Source organism: Xiphophorus couchianus, chromosome 23 (assembly GCF_001444195.1).
Source record: "Xiphophorus couchianus chromosome 23, X_couchianus-1.0, whole genome shotgun sequence".
NCBI lineage: Eukaryota > Metazoa > Chordata > Actinopteri > Cyprinodontiformes > Poeciliidae > Xiphophorus > Xiphophorus couchianus.
In genome coordinates, this window is record NC_040250.1 from 6,681,222 (window position 1) to 6,699,822 (window position 18,601).

The window sequence follows — 18,601 nt, forward strand, 5'->3', positions numbered from 1 at the left end:
GAAAACATGTTTGTTCTTCATTCAGTGGGTAGAAAATCCAGAAATTGTTCACAGGTCAGAGTAGCGATGCGTCATAATAAAATTACTCAAGTAAAAGTAATTGAATAATCGTATTACTACCCAGCTATGCTTACAAGTAACTTTTGAGCAAGATACATGAGCTTCTTTTAAGTCAGTAATTCCTAAATATTTATGAAAAAGTTCTTGCTCCACTGACAGATTATTTCACTTATAACTTGGGAAAATTTTGCTCTTCTCACCAAACTCAGAGCTGCTGCAGACTCTTCCAACTCTCCGACATCAACTTGATCCATGGTACAAACTGTGCAAGGCAAACATGTTGCAATGAAATATAAACATCTCCTTTATTGTAAGTTATGTTTAACAATGTGTAAATCAGTGCAACTTTTAGGTTTTGTTTCTCTTCACATTGCATTTTTTGACTGATGTGTCTGGAAAATACAGTATGTTCCCTAAAACATCTGACCCTATAATCCTAAAATTAAAGAGAACCAAGGAGACACACATATCCACACTGCAAAAACACAAAACATTGCTGAGCATTTTGGTCTAGTTTCTAGTGTAAATATCTTAGTGCACTTTAAATAAGACAAAACTAACTTACAAGTAACATTTCAGCAACATAGGAGCTTGTTTTAATCAGATAATTCCTTAATATTGATAACAAGTACTAGCTGCACTTGCAGATTATTTCAGTTATAACAAGACATTTTTCCCATGTTACAAGTTAAATAATCTGATAGTGAAACTAGCACTTAAAAATGAATATGAAGTCATTATTTACTTAAACAAGCTCCTATATGTTGTTAAAAAGATACTTGTAAGTTAATTCTGTCTAATTCAAAGGGTACTAAGATATTTACACTAGATAAGTGAAATAATCTGCCAGTGGAACTAATACTTTTTCATTAATATCACTGATTGATCAGTTTGTGCACTACAAAAACTCTAAATCTTACCACGTAGTTTTGATCTAATTTCTTGTTAAATATCTTTGTACACATAAATTATTTCAAGTAACTTTTCAGCAAGATGTAGGTGCTTGTTTTAGGTAAATAATGTCTTAATATTGGTAAAAAAAAAAGTGTATTTCACTTTTAATAAAACATTTTTCCCATTTTAAAAGTGAAATAATCTGCCAATGCAACTTATTTACTAAAACAAGCTCATATTTCTTGCTGAAAAGTTAGCCTTGTTTTATTTCCAATGTGCTAACATAGAAACTAGACCAGAAATACTTGGTAACATTTTGTGTTTTTGCAATGTGGCTTATTGATTACACACTTTTAAGGAATATTCACCGGAATCTGAAGCGTTCCTGACTTGTTTTGGATTATATTGGTGACAGAGAAGTCAGGCAGGTCAGATATCTGAACCCAGCCGTCGGACTCAGGTTAAACAGTGCTGGGAGTGAATGGCTGTTCACAGAGCCGTGTGAAATGCCAGCTCTATTGCCATGTGGGAGCGGGTAGGAGGGCGTTTCTCTGGCCTTTGTTTGGCCTGAGAGCACACAGCCATTGTTCGAGGCCGAACCAGCCAGCCCCTCAGACTCTCCTGTGCCCTGCTTTGTCTCGAGCAGCGTGAGCATTTCCTTTGCTCGGGTCAGGGCAGGGTCGTGGCTTTGGACACCCGTCTGTCTGCCTGAACGCAGCCGAGGCACGTGGGGTTTCAACACGGCCACGCGGAAAACTTTGGATTTGTCCTGATTAAAGCTTGAAAATGAAGCAAACCCGTCTAAGATTGTCGTGGTTATGTTCCACAAAGTCTGTGTGTTTTACTGGGATTGTGAACATAAAGTAGTGCATCCCTCTCTCCTCTCATACCCTCAAATACAAACCAATTAAATTAATTGATTTTAAGTAATCAGTAAATGCATGTCTGCACTTTAGTTTCGGTATACGACAGATGTTACGTGAGAAACTCAATCAACTTTTTAGAGAACAAACAACATAATAAAAACCAAAGAGAAGGACTTTGTTGGAACTGAAACAATTACTATGGTTAAACCTGACAAAATAGATTAGTGAAAAAACTAAAACTGCTACTTTTTATTAGTTATATAAAAACTAACTAACACTTAACTATTACACTGCAAAAACACAAAATCTTACCAAGTATTTTTGGTCTAGTTTCTGCTGCAAATACTTATCACATGGAGAAAATGTCTTGTTACAAGAAAAATAATCTTTCAACGGAACAAGATCTTTTTTATATCAATATTAAGGAACAATTTACTCAAAGCAAGTTCCTATATTCGGCTGAAAAGTTACTTGTAAGCAGAGTTGGGTAGTAACCAGTTACATTTACTGGAGTAGCCTTTTGTACAAAATGTACCTTTGGCAGTATTTTTACTACACTGCACCTTTTACATTTACTTGAGTAATTTTATTTTAAAGTATCTCTACTCTTACTTTAGTAATACTTCTATATTTTCTACGTGCTGAATGAAAAACAAACATGTTTTAACAAAAAAATCATCAGACACAGACACACACCTGCAGTTTTTATTAACGTTTCAAAAGTTGTAGAAGAAACTAAACTGATTTGAAAAAATGTTTATTTGGCCTGATTATTTTATTTTGTAAGGATGTTATTTATATGATTCATTTTCGTCTGTAAAGTACCAAAATTTCCATGGAGGTTTATATTCTCATCCGTCTGATGATGTAACTTTTAAATCTTAAATAATTGATGTTTTGATCAGCTGCTCAGTACTTGAGCATACTTTTTACCAAATACTTTTTTATTCTTACTTGAGTAACTTATTAGCTATTTTTACTGCAGCGAACATATGTTGAAGTATCGCTACTTTTACTTGAGTACAACTTTACTCACCTCTTCTTCTAAGTTAGTTTTGTCTTATTTAATGCGTACTAAGATATTTCCACTAGAAACTAGACCAAAAATGTTAAGACTTTGTGTTGTTGCAGTGTAATAACTAATAAAAACTAATTAAAACTAACTTAATTAGACAAACAAAAACAAAATAAGATGAGAGTACAATAAAAAAAACAAAAAAACAATTATAACCACAGTTACTCTGTCGATTTGGCACAACACAAAACTTAGACCACGGTTGCCTAAAAGTTATGCAGCTGTGGAAGAGCGGACGGCTCCCTCCCTGTGTCCTCAGGCTCGCCTTATCACGGCTCAGCCATTGCGCTGATAAGAGGAGGAAAGGCCAAAGGGGCCGTAAGGAACAGCCTGCCTGATCCAGGTCAACAGAGAGGAGACTGGACTCAAAGGGGAGGCAAGGCGGACAAGAATATTATCTGATAAGAGGCGCAGCAGCCTTTTGAAGTGAGAGGAGCTACAGGGTGTCCTGCCGAGGGACGAGCAGAATCACACAGCAGGTACAAACAAGGGAGTCCTTGGAAATCGTCCCGTGCGTATTTACACAGGGAGGATGTTTGACTCACAAACAGCAAGCGTTTTCAGTTCTTACTGCATCTTTATAATGTTTAGCCATGATCTGTTGAATTGTTTTTTATTTTTTAGTTAGTTCACAGCCAATTACAGGATTTTAATGCTTAAAAGTTACCTATTATTCTTCTTTGAACATGTTAGGGTTGGTTTATTGTTCCATACAAAACATGTTCATTATATTTTTTGCACAAAATAATTCTTAGATAAATAAAATTTCAGTCTGGTCAGCTCTGCCTACTTTGAGCTTCAGGGCCTCTTGTAACTTTAAATCCGAATAAGCTACGTCCCCCAATTCAACGTTTACATTCGCTCAAGAAAATGTGTCCGAACAGATGTGCAATTGTGCAACTGTACATCTTTGAAAAGCAGAAGTAGAGCCTCCTGCACAACCAACAAGAATACAACAAGTCAACAACAAAACATTTGTCTTTTCCAGCAGTCATTGTTCACAGCAGGAAAAAACCAGCTGACCAAATGTGCTGGAACTCAACTTCGGTTGCGAAGCGACAAGTTGGTCTTCACTGTGGTTGGTAGGTAGCAGCTCATTATACTAGCTACTTTTAGTTGAAACGTTGGTAAAGGGTGAATAGAGGAGCGATGGTGTGATGACTTCCTGAAGGCGGAAAGTTGGAAAGAGCAAGACATTTTTAAAGAGACAGAGGCCAAATTTAAAGGTGTTAAATTACAAAGTCAGTTTTATTTTAAGCCATATTTGATGTTTGTGGTATTTTAAAACAATTGAAGGAAACGTAATTACTTGATTGTGCTATAAAATGATTCCATGTGGCTGAAAAACACACAATAACTTATTGTCAAATAAAAACAGTACAAAAACACGCAAAATGTGAACTTTTCATAGTAGTTCCCCTTTGAGGCATTTTACGACGCAACCCAACGCTGAGTTTAAGTGACTCGACATGCTCCCACAGAAGAGGAGCTTGAGTGTCACAGTTTAGTCTGTGGCTTTTGAGCCATAAGTCACTGATCAAAAGCTTTGTCTTTTCGGGCCAGACAGGACCTGGGGGCTGCAGTGCAGGCTGCTGCCTGAACCAAATGCCTCGCTGTTTCACCCAGGGCAAGTAGCAGAGGGAGGAGGAAGCAAGCTCCTGCAAATATAGAGAGTCCTTAATGATCTATTTGCTGCAGAGTGGTTCTGTAGAGTTAAAATCAGATCTTTACTCTCTGAAATGTAGCAAAAGATACATTATCCCCACTGTCTTACACTAAATCAGAATAATTATTTCTATTTTATAAATACCAGAGTAATGAGAGCAATAAACTTTTAGATTTGTATGCCTGTAAAATGACTTGATGACATCATGGCATTGCAAGCTTTTGATTGGAGGTTCGTTTATGTAGGGTTGGGCATTCATCGTATCGTTTATCGTTTATTGTTTATTGTGACATTTCTTACGATTGTATTTTGATTTATTGTTGTCACAATAAATTCAAATTAATGATGTTAAATACATCTAAAGCTGTTCTATTTGTCAGGTTTGTTATTTTTTACAATTTTTTCTGCTGTTTGTTCAGTGAGAGTATGAATACACTGCAAAAAAACTAAATCTTACCGAGTGTTTTTGTCTAGTTTCTACTGCAAAAATCTTAGTAAACTTGAAATAAGACAAAACTAACTTAGATGTAACTAGAAGGAGCTTATTTTAAGTCAATAATTCCTTAACATTAATGAAAAAGTTGTAGTTCCTCTGGCTGATTATTTTACTTATAATAAGGGGAAATGAATTGTTATAAGTAAGATAATCTGCCATTGGGACTATAACTTTTTCATCAATATTAAAGAATTATTTACTCCTATATCTGGCTCAAAAGTTACTTGTGAGTTAATTGTGTCTTATTTCAACTGTACAAATATATTTGCACCAGAAACCAGACCATTTTGCAGTGTAAATATCCATAAATCTGAAAATATGATTGAATGCAGTCACTATAAGTGACTTTTTACTTTTACTAGAGTAAAATATGTTGAACTAGTGCCACTTTTATTCATGTAATATTTGGAGACATGTCCTATCTGGCCATAACAAACATTATTACGTTTAGAAGGAAAACAGGGAATCATGAAAGCCTGAAGCCACCAAAGTACGGTAGTGGCAGCATCGTGTTGTGGGTATGTTTCGCTGGAAGAGGCACTAGTGCACTTCACAATTCTTTCTCTTGTTATAAGTGAAATAATCAGCCAGTGGAACTAGAACTTTTTCATCAGTAGTAAAGAATTATTAACTTTAAACAAGCTCCTATTTCTTTCTGAAAAGTTATTTATAAATTAGTTTGTCTTATTTCACGTGAACAAAGATATTTGCACTAGAAAATAGATCCAAAATACTTGGTAAGAGTTTGTGTTTTTGCAGTGTTTTGTTTGTAGGAATGGGCCAAAACTGCAGCAAACTATTGTGAGAAGCTTGTGGAGAGAAATCCAAAACATTTTGGTGCAGATCATAAAGCTTCACAGCCAAATCTATGAAATATGTGTAAACCTTTGAAATGGAAGATCCTATAAAACAAATTATTTGTCTAGTTATTCAGATATGCAGAAAAATAGCAATAAATTTGATAACCTAAAACTTGACTTTCCTTTTTAATATTTTGGGTAGCTACAAATAAATGTTTTCTTTCCAATTTTCCCCAGTTTGATTTTAAGTAACTCATAGAAATAGAGTAGGTCATAATAAAACTGTAAATGTGATTTTGAAGCCACCTGTAAATAAATAATTGTAATTCCCCTTAAAGGTTTCTGTGCAGGCCATGTTAGACAACGGCTGCCGGGTATCAGGAGCCTGTTACATCCACACTCCACCAAAGATGGAGCACTAAGGAGCCTCCATTATCAGCTCTCTGAAGCACTTCAAAGGCTGCGGCCGAGTGAGAGCACAGCCGCCCCGGCGGTGTGAGTTTTCCCCTTCCCACTGCAGAGGACCCCGTTTGTGTCGAACCTGTTTACGGATCCCGGGGAAGGCAAACGGCCCATTTCTGTTCGGAGGAACTCAAACACGGCGCTGTGTGAGGCAGGGAAGGAACAAGGCGGATTCAGATTACCTGGAGGGTTTTGGTTCGTTTTGTTTTGCTTGGTCAGTTTCTGCTGACAGAATTTAGCACTTTTAAGACAAACATAGCAGAAATGCACTTATATGCACACACTCACTTGTTTTTTTGTTTCATTAACTGGACTTACCTTTACTCAACACAAGATGTCGCTCTTTTTCACCAAACCCATCAGCTGCTGCTACAAGATTTCCCAACTTTTCACCTTTACTTCATTTCATGATGTCAACTTGATCAATGATACAATCTGTAAAACACAAACATGCTACAATAAGACAAAATCTCCTCATTTATCGGCTTTAATTTTAAATTAAGCGCACTATCAGCTCAGTTTGAACAGAATTATTGCTCATTTAATGTAATTAAGAAGTTACACTGCAAAAACAAAATCTTATGAAGTCATTTTGGTGTAGTTTCTAATTCAAATATCTTGGTATACTTTAAATAAGACAAAACGTAAGTAACTTTTCAGGAAGATGAATTCAATAATTCCTTAATTTTGACTTTAAAAAGTTCTAGTTCCATTTGCAGATTATTTCAGTTTTAACAAGACATATTTCCCATGTTATAAGTGAAATAATCTGCCAGTGGAACTAGAACCTTTTCATCAATATTAAGGAATTATTGACTTAAAAAAGCTCCTATATCTTTCTGAAAGGTTACTTCTAAGTTAGTTTTGTCTTATTTCATGCATTATACAAACTAGACCAAAAACAGTTGATAAAATTTTGTGTTCTTATATTGTAGCTGCTTGGCAGGTCATTTGTTCTGGTGTTTCTAAGTTGATGAGATGGCTCCAATCCTTTTCTGCATAATGAAATTATTGATATTTACAATTTTTGACTGAAAATTAGCTTTATTCTTGATTTTAAAAAATCTGAATTATCTTTGTTGGCTACGTTTTTATGCAAAAAACTCCAAAACAAAGTAAAAAAAAACCCCAACAACTATGAATTCTGTTGATCTAGTTTAGCATCCTACAACCTAAATATCAGATTATAATCTATTGGATTTTATTGTTCTGGGCTCACATTCTTCCACATCTGCGCTCATTTGCATCTATCAATATTTAAAGCTAAATTTAAAAACTAAAACCTATAGATGCTTATATTTTACTTGTGTGAAATGGCTAAATACGAAGAGTAAAAATGACTTTTGTTATGCTAGTTTTTTCCACCGAACCTCTGTTATAAACATTGTATTAAAGCATTAATAAACAAATCTCTGCCCAACTCTCGTATTAAATTATGATGAGCTGACATCGAGCTGTCTCCACGTAGTGTCTCGGCTTGTTTAAGCAAATGTTGGCTGAATTGAAGGTTTCCTTCCAGAGCTGTAAATCCTGAGAGGAACAGACTTTCACAGGGTATTTATGGCGCAGACTTCCCTTCCTTTCTGCAGGGGGGCAGGGTGCTTGACACCATTCATGTGTCTCTGCCCTTTTAACTGCAACCATTTCTACCCAACCTGCACCCAAACACTTAATGACACTTCATTATTACATTTTTGGCATTTAGAGTCAATAATTTAGCTGGAAAATACCTCAAATGTTATGATGCTGAAGCGTCAGTCATGATTAAAAAGATTATATATAAATTTAGCAAACAGAAAAGTCTTAATCCTGAGTGAAAGTAAGGATTACCTTTACAAATATTTAGTTGCATGATCCAAAATTTAAATAAAGAGATAAATATTTAAATCATCAATGAAAAGCAGATGTATGTTTTGTTTTAAGAAAGAAACCCCATAAACTAAGGATATTTTGTAAAAACAAATCAGCCAATAAAGTGAGATTTTAAAGCATGTTTATGATTTACAACGAGACTGGATTACTGGTAGGATTAGAAATGATCTACTGATTTCATGTCCAGACTTGAGATGTTTCACTGCAGAATCATTTGAATCTCTGCCTGTAATTTTACATCAGTTTTAAAGGTAAAATCCACACAGAATGATGCTGCAATGACAATGTTTGACTGCAGGCATGGTATTTATAACTCTCAACACACATTGTTGGAAACTAAAGTCAAAGAGTTTAAAGTTTGCCTAATCGCCACAGATAATTTACCCTCAAACCCCCACAAAATATTACCAAGTACCTTGGAAACACTTGAAATAAGACAAAAACTTACAAGTAATCCCTAAATATTTATTCATTCATTATAACCATCACTTTTTCATCAATATTAAGACATTATTGGCTTTAAACAAGCTTCATATTTCACTGAAAAGTTACTTGTAAGTTAGATGTTTTCCTTATTTTAAGTGTACTAAGATATTTTCACTAAAAACTAGACCAAACTACATGTCAAGATTTTGTGTTTTTGCAGTGCAGCTTCTGGGAAATTCAAACATGTTGACATTTTGTAACTTTTAGTGAGAAATATCTTCCAGCTGAGCTCCAGTTTTCAAGGACAAGAGTAAAATAAGGATGAGAGAAAATCAGTCTCTGACATCTTTAAACGGAAAAAAAAAAAAAAACATCTATAAACATGTTTCTTAACAAGTTGCCCCTCAGCCACATGGTTTTTGTTTAAATCTAAAACCGTTTCTGATCATTCTGGTTGGTTATTTGTCCAATATGTTTGTTTGGATGTTAAAACTTAGGCCAGAAGCTGAATGTTAGACAGCTTTCTCTATTCCACAACCAGCTTAGATGAGAATTTACTGCGTCCAAATTTCAACCATCTGTCACCCTGAGACGAAAGGAAAACGTTTGGGATGTTTATGAAAATTTTGAAATCATGTTTTTCTGTTTTACTTCACCCTGAACAAGAAAGAAACGCTCCAAAATCAACAGCAATTTATTTAGCAGTTTCCTGCTAAATGGATGGATGAAGATCGACCACAATCGCATGTAGGACGCTTGGAGGAGAGAAGGTGAGGCTTTTAAACCTGAGGACCCTGCACCAGCTGTGAAGCACGGTGGTGGCACCATCATTCTTATGGTTTTCTACTTACTCAAAGGAGATGAGATCATGAAGAAGCAGTACATTTAAATGCTTCAAATTTACCTTAAATTAGTAGCTGGACGGTTGATATTTGGACACTAAAAACAAATCAGAAACCGGTTTTAGAAAGTTCAACCTATAGATTAGAGCACAGACTCCGACCAGGAAAGTGGTAAATCTGAATAAACTTTTCTAATTCTGAGCATGTATATATAATGTTTAGCATTTGTTAATTTGATAGAATAAGCCTTTTGCACCAAATTCTAGTTTTTAAAGTGCACTAAAAGAATTATGTAGGAGAATCATACCTCAGCTGGTCATAATAACACATTTTAGGATAGTTGAAACTAAAAACGTTTATCATCCAGTTTTTGGTACAAAGAGAGAAACAATAAGTCATGCAAATAGAAATTATTGAGTTTGTTTTAATTTATCATGTGATTACTTTATTTATTGTTAATTGAGACTACTCTAATCATACTCACCTATAAGATTAACAGTTCAAATAAATAATTTTGGCCCAGGATGACTGAGTTACTTCTAACTGGACGTTTTTGAAACACAATCTCAGTTAGCATGCTACGTTAGCCGTTTTTCACAAGCAGAAAAGTAAGAAAAACATGTAAAACTTCCACTGCCTTCACACGTCTAAATAATACATTAAAACCTCTAAAAACACACTTTGGAATATATTATTAAGAACTACAACAGAATCTTTGTTAAAAATGTGGAAAAAAGGAAGATTTCTGCAAACTGTTAAGTAGAATTATTAATTTAGAAGAGCGACAGTTTATATCCACTTATTGTTGCCAGGTTATTTACACACACAGACACTCGTATCTAAAGGGAATTTAGAAGAGCGACATGTTTCTGGAGTACCCAGAGAAAACTGCTGCATGCACAGGGAGAACAGATTCACAACGTTCTTCTTGCAAGGACACAGTGGTAATTGCTTCTGCATTTCCTATTATTTAAATATATATGATGATATTTGTATACAGGTTTCTGAACAGTGTTGATAATCAATAAAAGATTATCAAAAAAACAATTCTGTTACAAGAAATGTCCAAAGTCGAGTCAGATTTTTGTTTTTTCTTTCTTTATTGCAGATTGTTTATTTTGTTGGAAGTTGCTTTTGGTGCAGCCTATGGAAAAAGAAAAAAAAAAGAATCCACTAAGTGGAAATTTTTATTTTTTTTATAGGAAAAGCAAAATCTCCTTTTTATGTTTGTAGATAAACTGAGATGAAAGCTGTTGCAGAGGAAAAGGTTGACACAATGTTCACTTTGGTGACTAAAAATAGAGTAAAAGCCGAGTTTCTGATTTGTTGTGTTTTTTCCATTGATGAATAACCAGACTGAGTTTTTCTCTCAGTTGTGTTTTAACAATGTTCTCTGGTTAATGCACACTTATTTTTTTTACTTTGTGTTCATGTGAAAGTTTCTCAGGGAAAATAAACGTGTTGCTAAAATCAAATATTTTTCTTTTATTTATTTCATCTGAAGATAACCTCTGATGTTAACTGCATCTTGTTGATATGATAGAGCCTTCATTTCTGGTTTGACATTAAGCCTAAACTACAACATTTCAGTCATTTTCCGTCCAGTACTTGTACTGTACCTGACTGTGAGGGCGGATTAAGCTTAAAAAAACGATAGGACAGGTGGAGGTTGAAATAAGTGTCCAGGAACATAATAATAACTCACAAATTGTTTACTTTAAGGAAAGTTTTAGATAATAGCTGTTTGGGAATTACTCTGTTGGCCCTGAAATATGCTATTTCACAGATAATAACAGAAACAGATTGTTTCTTTCTTTGTAATATGTGATGATAACAATGTTCTTAAAGATACAAAAATACAATTATTTGCTGAGTTACTGGTTGCATTCGTGTGAAAAAATCTGTACAAGCTACAACAGTGTTTTTGTAACATATTTAGATACAGTACAGACCAAATGTTTGGACACACCTTCTAATTCAATGGGTTTCCTTTATTTTCATGACTATTTATAAGGCAAGAAATCCCACTTATTAACCTGACAGGGCACACCTATGAAGTGAAAACCATTTCAGGTGACGACCTCTTGAAGCTCATCAAGAAAATGCAGAGTGTGTGCAAAGCAGTAATCACAGCAAAAGGTTGCTACTTTGAAGAAACTAGAATATAAGGGGTATTTTCAGTTGTTTTACACTTTTTTGTTTAGTGCATATTTCCACATGTGTTATTCATAGTTTTGATGCCTTCAGTGTGAATCTACAATGTCAATAGTCATGAAAATAAAGGAAACTCATTGAATTAAAAGGTGTGTCCAAACCTTTGGTCTGTACTGTATATGGATATCAATTGTGAAATTTAATGTTTAAAAAATGGAGGAAAATATAAAAATGATTATCAGCTTCTCTATTGTTAAGAAAATAGTCCACAAGTGGAAAACATGTGCAAGATGCTAAATAAAGTCTCTAAAAAACCTTTAAAAAAACCCCTAAAATGTCATTATGGGACCTAAAAGAATGCTTTAGATATATTAATAACAATATTTAGTTTCTCTTTGGGATCAATAAAGTGTCTTTGAATTTAATATCAACTGCATATATTAGTATAAACATAGCAAAACGTGAACTTTCTAAGACAAAAAGACAGCCTGAAGTTTGCCAGTATTCGTGTAATAATAATGTTTTTTTTTTGTTTAGTAAAATTGTTGTAAAGCTGAATTGTTTGTACAGCAGAACAGAGGAAATGTTTGACTTAAACCAGCTACAACAATCCAGGAAGAAAACCTCATACCTGCTGTGAAGAACAGAGCTGGAAGCGTCATAGTTTGGTGACGTTTTGCTGCCATCATGGATCCATAGAATTGAACCTGCAAGATGAAAATGACCCAAAATATATCAGTACATCCTCCAAGGTCCTCGTCCTAGTCAAAGCCCGGATCTGGGTCTAATTAAGATGCTGAGGGCTGACTTGAACACCTTTTTTTTGTCAAGAAACTCATCAAACATTTCATCCTATGATGTCATTTTTGGATGTTTTGATCAGTCGATTTTCTTCTTACCAAATACTTTTTACTCCTACTTGAGTAATTTCTTGGATGGCTACTTTTTACTTTTACTTTGGTAAAAATAAGTATTGAATTAGTGCTTCTCTTACTTGCTTACAATTATTTTTCTACCTCACCCAGTGTTGGGTACAGTATTTACATTTACTCAGCTACATTTAGTTGAGTAACTTTTGGGGAAAAAAGTTTTTACTTTTAGGAGTATTTTTACTAGGTTGTAATTTTATTGTGAAGTTTTGCTACTATATTTCTGTGTTTTCTACCCACTGAATGAAAAACAAACATGTTTTAACCAAAACTCCATCAGATACAAACACACACCTGCAGTTTTTGTTAAGCTGTAATAAGTTTTAATATTCAAAGATATTTAGAAAATTTCCTTCTGGTTTTGTTATTTTTTGTAAATATTTGTACGACTTATTTTCTCTTCGGTTTTTAAATTTCCCACATATTTTGTTGATCAGTCGTTTTTCTTTTCTACCAAATCTCACTTGAGTAATTTCCCGGACAGCTACTTTTCACTTTTACTTGGTAAAACTTTATTCAGGTATAGGTATTCTTACTTATTTCCATTTTGATATATACTTTACCCGCCTCTGGACATAAATATATGTTTGAAGCCCTCTGCTGCAGCACCGTGTCGCACCTGGACGGACTTCCTCCTGAGCTCAAGGTATATTTACTCGAAACTGGGAAAGTTGCCCAGACGTCGCCTGCAGGTTGAGCTCCGCCTGGGACGGGCGGGCTGTCGGGTCGCTCAGCGGCAGATAAAAATGAGTCTGGACAAAAATCTTCAAGATTATTGAGCTCAGGAAACATTGACCTTGTTTTTACTTTATCTTTTTTAATTCTTCCACTTCACCGGGAGCTGTTTTGTGGCAGCTAGCGAGCGACACGTTAGCTACTTCCGGAAAACAACCTTCACACACAGGTAAGGCGAGTTTCGGCGTCAAACCGACATAAGCTGTTTTTTTTTATCGCTTTAAGCGGACATATGTGGACTACTTTCTGACTGGAAACCGGGATGTGGGTGAAATTATCGTGTGTTTGTGCTGTAAAACGCGTCCTTTCGGTGATAGAGAAGTGAGTTTCTGAGCTTAAGGTGTGTAGCAGTTAGCGCAAGCCGAGCTGAAGGTGAAGCCGTTGCTGTAGCTGCCCAGTTAGACCAGTAAGGTCCCATTTTTATTGCCTCTGTCACTGGGATCTGTCAGAGTGGTGAGGAGATTAGGAGCACATGGTTGGCAGTGAGTTATTTATGGGATCGGTGACAATCCCGACAGGATGGAAAGTGTTTGTTATTGTTGCTGAGTTCAGGCAGAATAATAAGAAACATCAAGATTATGTGAATTATAGGTTGTTTTTTTTAACCGATTCCACTGACTCACAATGGTTTTCATTCATAATCTGAAGCTGGATTTCCAGTTACCTACCGAATAAAAGCGCTATTTCACGGCTTTCGGGTCAGGGGTGTTCAAACTGCGGCTCGGGGGCCATCTGTGGCCTTCGGATTAATTTTGTGTGGTCCACAACTGAAGTTTAAGAATGGTATAAATGTAGTTCTAAAACATATGGAGCAGATGAATGCTTTGTGTTAGGTTTACAAGCAATGGCTGAAGCGTTTGTGAGTTAATTTATATCTTTTAATTGTGCTATGTGTAGTCTTATTTGTTTTCATTGTAGTAACCTATCTAGCCATCTGTCTATCCTTCTGTCTGACTGTCTTAAATGTAAAATGCTAGGGACAACAGTAAATGTTTTTCTTTCGTTAACCATGATTTTTAATAGGTAAGGCCGGAGAAATCCAGTAATGATTTATTTATTATTTCTGTTTTACATCCACTTATTAATTTTGGCTAAATACAACAAGGGTTTCCTATGGAAAGTTGGCGCTTTGGAATAGCACAACTTTATCAACTTGTGATGACCCCTTCAACCTTTAGGAGTTTGATTACTGATCTTAATTTAAAAGTATACTCTGAATAAATAACACATATAAGTGTTGTTTATTGGGCGCCTTTTTGTAGAAAATTGCCTTACAGTGAGATAATGCTTCCCTTGTTTTTCCACTTTGGTTTTTAATAGAGAAAAATGGACGGAGTGCTTTTGTATTTGTGAAGTGTTTTTAGTTTTATAAGTAAATGAAACATAAAGAAAGAGACTTTAGGATTGTCCTAGTCATTGGTTTTACTTGTTCCCTGCATATGCAAAACAAACAGCTGATTGAATGCAAAGCAGAAGAATTTGCCTATTGTTCCTGCAGCCTGGTGGAAAAAATGAAATTGCATTATGATCATAATAGGACTTGTACATGTACTTTAAATTGAGGTATTATGTGAACAGATGTCAAACATTGTAAAGTCAAATAAACAAGTGGGAGATTTTCACTGTGGGAAAATGTTTAGAGAAACAAGTTTCACCAACACACCTCAGAGTAATCAGTCAAACTTCAGGCATGTATGGTACGGCTTAAAATCGCTCTTTAAAACACGTTACTGAGGAGAAATATGGCGTTTTTGTTCATTACATCATTTAAATTACATTTCAGAAGATTCAAGCGTCTGAAATGTCTGAAGTTTCCTATTGTGATATTCTCAGACGCTGATGATTCACAGGTACCAACAGCTGTGTTTGTATTTAATTAAATTTCTTGTTGCTGCTGGGAATACCAGACGTTGGCGCAACGTACAGTGACATGTAGATCTGGAAAAACTGCAGTCGAACTCTGCCTCACCTGCGTTCGCAGAGGGTGGGGCTGCAGCACATGTGATTGACTCGCGTCGGCCATCGGAGCGGGGATTCGACCCGCTTTGAAGAAACGCCGCCTCCGGTAATCCTGAAAGCAGCTGGGGGACGCTGAAGGGCTGCAGACGTTTCCCCTGGAAGCTAATGCTCTCACATGATTACAAGGCTGTTCTGATGGATGAAGTGTTGCCTTTGTTGAGCTTTGAGAATAACGTGCGACAATCGGCTGCAAGCAGGAAGCATGAATCTGTTGGGCTGAATGTCACAATACGCAATAAATCAATTTGAATTAATAAATTCAAACAAGCTCACTAATTTACATTTACTTCATTTATTGTTTTTCTCTCTTCTCTCTATCAAAAACTGGAGTACAAAAATCTAGTGCTTTGGTCTCAACTAACCCTTATTTTGAAGGACAAATTTGTTTACAGAGACTTAATAATTCACTTTATTTTATTATATTTTTTTATTTTATTTTGGATATTTAAAATGCAGTCCCAGTTAAATGTTCATTAAATTTTATTTTTGACAATGCATTCTAACATTACCATACCGTTACTATATCACTTGAAAATGATCTCAAAACAACAATATTTTCGTTTATCGCAATAATTTCTGAGACGATTTATTGTCTATTACCGATTCAGGACAGACGGTGAATCTATCAGTTGTTTACGTAGCGACTCCGTTTTGGAGCTTTAATTTGCAGATGGACTCTCCTGACACTCCGAGTGTCCATGTGTGACACGGCTGGTAATTCTATGTTATTATGGTGAAACTGCAGCTGATAATTGCCTGTGACGGCTGCAAACTCAACTGATAAAGGACTAAATGATGGCTTTACTGTTTCCAGTTAAAGATAAAAAAATAAGTAAACTCTAGAAGTTTGGTGTTTTAATCAACATAAAAGAAATGTCTCTGTCTAGGAATGTACTTTGGGATTTTCTTTCCCTTTTAAGTAAATTTGTTTTCTAATTGAAGGTGAAAAACTGTAGTATGCTTAAGTTTTACAATATCTGTAAATTTCCTATTAAACTTGAAATAAATTGAAATTAAGATACAGGAAGTTCTAAAACATAAACAGCAAATAAATAATGCGTGAATAAATAAGCTTATTAATGTTTAGAAAACAGTGTGAATTATCCGATTTGGTGTTTTGATTAAATTCATATTTTGCAGAAATGTCTTGAGTCTCAGGACGTACAATCCTAATAGATTTCAAAACTCTTTGCAACAAAATATTGTCTTAAATGTGCTGGATTTTGAGCTGTAGCTAAAAAAATATCAATGTATTCAAAGAAATAAAACATTTATTTCCCAGTGAAAGTGAGATCCAAAGAGTAGGTCGATCAGAAGACCTCACTGTGTTTTTAACTTGAATATTTAAAGTTGGAGGTAAAATGTTCTCTAAATTTTAGATGTGAATCTAAACTGAACCTCTCAAAACACTTTAGTGAAGTTGCCCCCCTCATCTCCTTCAAATAAAAGAAAATTGGTGCCAAAAATGTGCAGCAACAATTTTTGATTGTGCCGCTGTCATACAGGTTGGACCTTTGGGCTCTGGAAACATTTTTATTAATATCTTTAAAACGATAGCGGCACAAACGTAGAGCGAACGTGTGGCACCGGTTTGATTTAAACTTTCATTAATATCTTCAAAATAAATTCAGCAGAGTTGATGGACAGGATTTTGTTTGTTTGACCTTTCATGACATCTGGAAACATATTTATTGATATCTTTAAAACGTCAGCGGCACTAACGAACATTTTTGGTAGCGCAGATGACTGTGAGGGGGTGGCAACGTCACAAAACCACTAATCCTGCTTTGGGGTACAATTCTTTGGTCCTTAAGATCCTTGACTGCATTTTTTAGATATTTGTCTGCTTCATTACACCAGATTAAAACTGTTTGGTGATTAATGGGCTGCTAGTGAAACTGGAGGTTTTTCAAGCATCACTTTCAGGTATTTTGGAGCAGGTGGGTCAGCAGGTGGCCAGGATTGAGAAACTCTACCTTAAAACTTAAGTATATTTTGTATTTTTTGCTGTTTTCAACCAGCTTCTAAGCAGAAGGAAAATATTTCTTTTTTTTTTTTTGCATGTCATTTTTATTTCTTGCACAAGGTGAAATTGGTTTAATAGAGTCTAGTTTTGCCAGTTTTGATACCATGTGACCCGATACAGGCGTAAATGTTCCCTGAGGCTAGGAAAGACAAAGGGAGTGGACTTGTGTGTGCATATGGGAAAAGGAACCAAAAACTTGCACACACAAATTTCTTACTTGGCTTTTGTGTTTTCTATCAATCATTTATCCGACAGTCCTTTTACCTGTGGCGGTAGGACGTCAGCGCTCTGAGCTCACCCTGATACATAAACACACCTGAATAATGGCACCGACGACAGAGGCTGAACATTTTTCCCTTTCCTATCATGCTTCTGATTTACCCCAGCCCACCCCTCCCTTCGTACCCTTTGCATTCCTCGGACCGGTGCAGTCGCAGAGCGTGCACATCCAGAGCGCTGCTGCACACACACGGCCATATTCTGATGGTCTGGGAGGCTGAGCTCTGGTTTCATTCAGGCTTCGGGCGACAGCTAGAGTCTCGAGTTTGCGTGCAGTGGCAGAAGATATCATCTCCTGCGAGTCGCTCCAGTAACACAGAAAAGAGCGAACCCTCTTTTTTTTTTGGTTTGGAGTCTGAAATCTGGACTAGGATCACAAAGATATGAAGTATGAAGGTAGTGGCAACAATTTTTTAAACCCTTTTCACACATGCAGCCTGAACGCAACACTTTCCTCTTCTTTATTCCTTTCAATCTTTTCTTGTTAAGGTGGATGATTATGTTAGCATGACGCTTTCTAATTGTAGCTAGCATTTTATAAATGAGCTCTTCATAATAAATGGATGCTCTTCAACTCTTTTCTTTTAGAAAATTCACTTTAATGATTGCTTGTCTTGTTTTTTTCCCATATCTAGACACAAGTGTTAAAAACGGTGTGTTTTCTGGTTAAAAACATTTTTGGTCTTAAAATCACAAAAATGTTCCGTCATACCAGTCCTGTGGGTTAATGTTTGGTCTTTTGAATCTCCTCAAGCAAAGTTTTTTCATATACAATGTAGCACAAAGTAAGGCATTGCTGCCCCTCCCCCTCGTGTTGCTGTGTCCTCCTGGTCAGCTGGATCCTGAAAGGTAAATTCAAGTTGTTTTGGAAATGTTTGTCATGGTTTGGAATCTAAAGGGACAGCGCAGATCAATTTTATTAACATTATTTAAAACAAACTACAAAAAAGGATCATTGCCAAAAATAGCCAGAGTAAACACTGTTGCTATAAGTATTTAA

At 35.6% G+C, this 18,601-nt stretch overlaps 1 protein-coding gene and 1 long non-coding RNA gene across 3 annotated transcripts in view; one reads left to right on the forward strand and one right to left on the reverse strand.

Moving 5' to 3' along the window:
• Window positions 1-260: 260 nt before the first annotated feature.
• Window positions 261-12,322, reverse strand: LOC114138701 (uncharacterized). Its single transcript, XR_003594272.1, has 3 exons — window positions 12,245-12,322; window positions 6,638-6,754; window positions 261-322 (listed from the first exon to the last, which is right to left on the reverse strand). It is a non-coding gene; the product is annotated as an uncharacterized LOC114138701 (long non-coding RNA).
• Window positions 12,323-13,192: 870 nt separating this feature from the next.
• The window catches only part of lnx2b (ligand of numb-protein X 2b), a 28,111-nt gene continuing 22,702 nt past the window's right edge, over window positions 13,193-18,601 (forward strand). Inside the window, exon 1 of one of the 2 annotated variants that reach the window (XM_028009184.1) lies at window positions 13,193-13,446. The gene's annotated coding sequence lies outside the window, so the exon portion shown is untranslated. Of the gene's footprint in view, window positions 13,447-17,832; window positions 17,998-18,601 lie in introns of those variants that run through there. The other variant, XM_028009185.1, reaches the window with a different exon arrangement.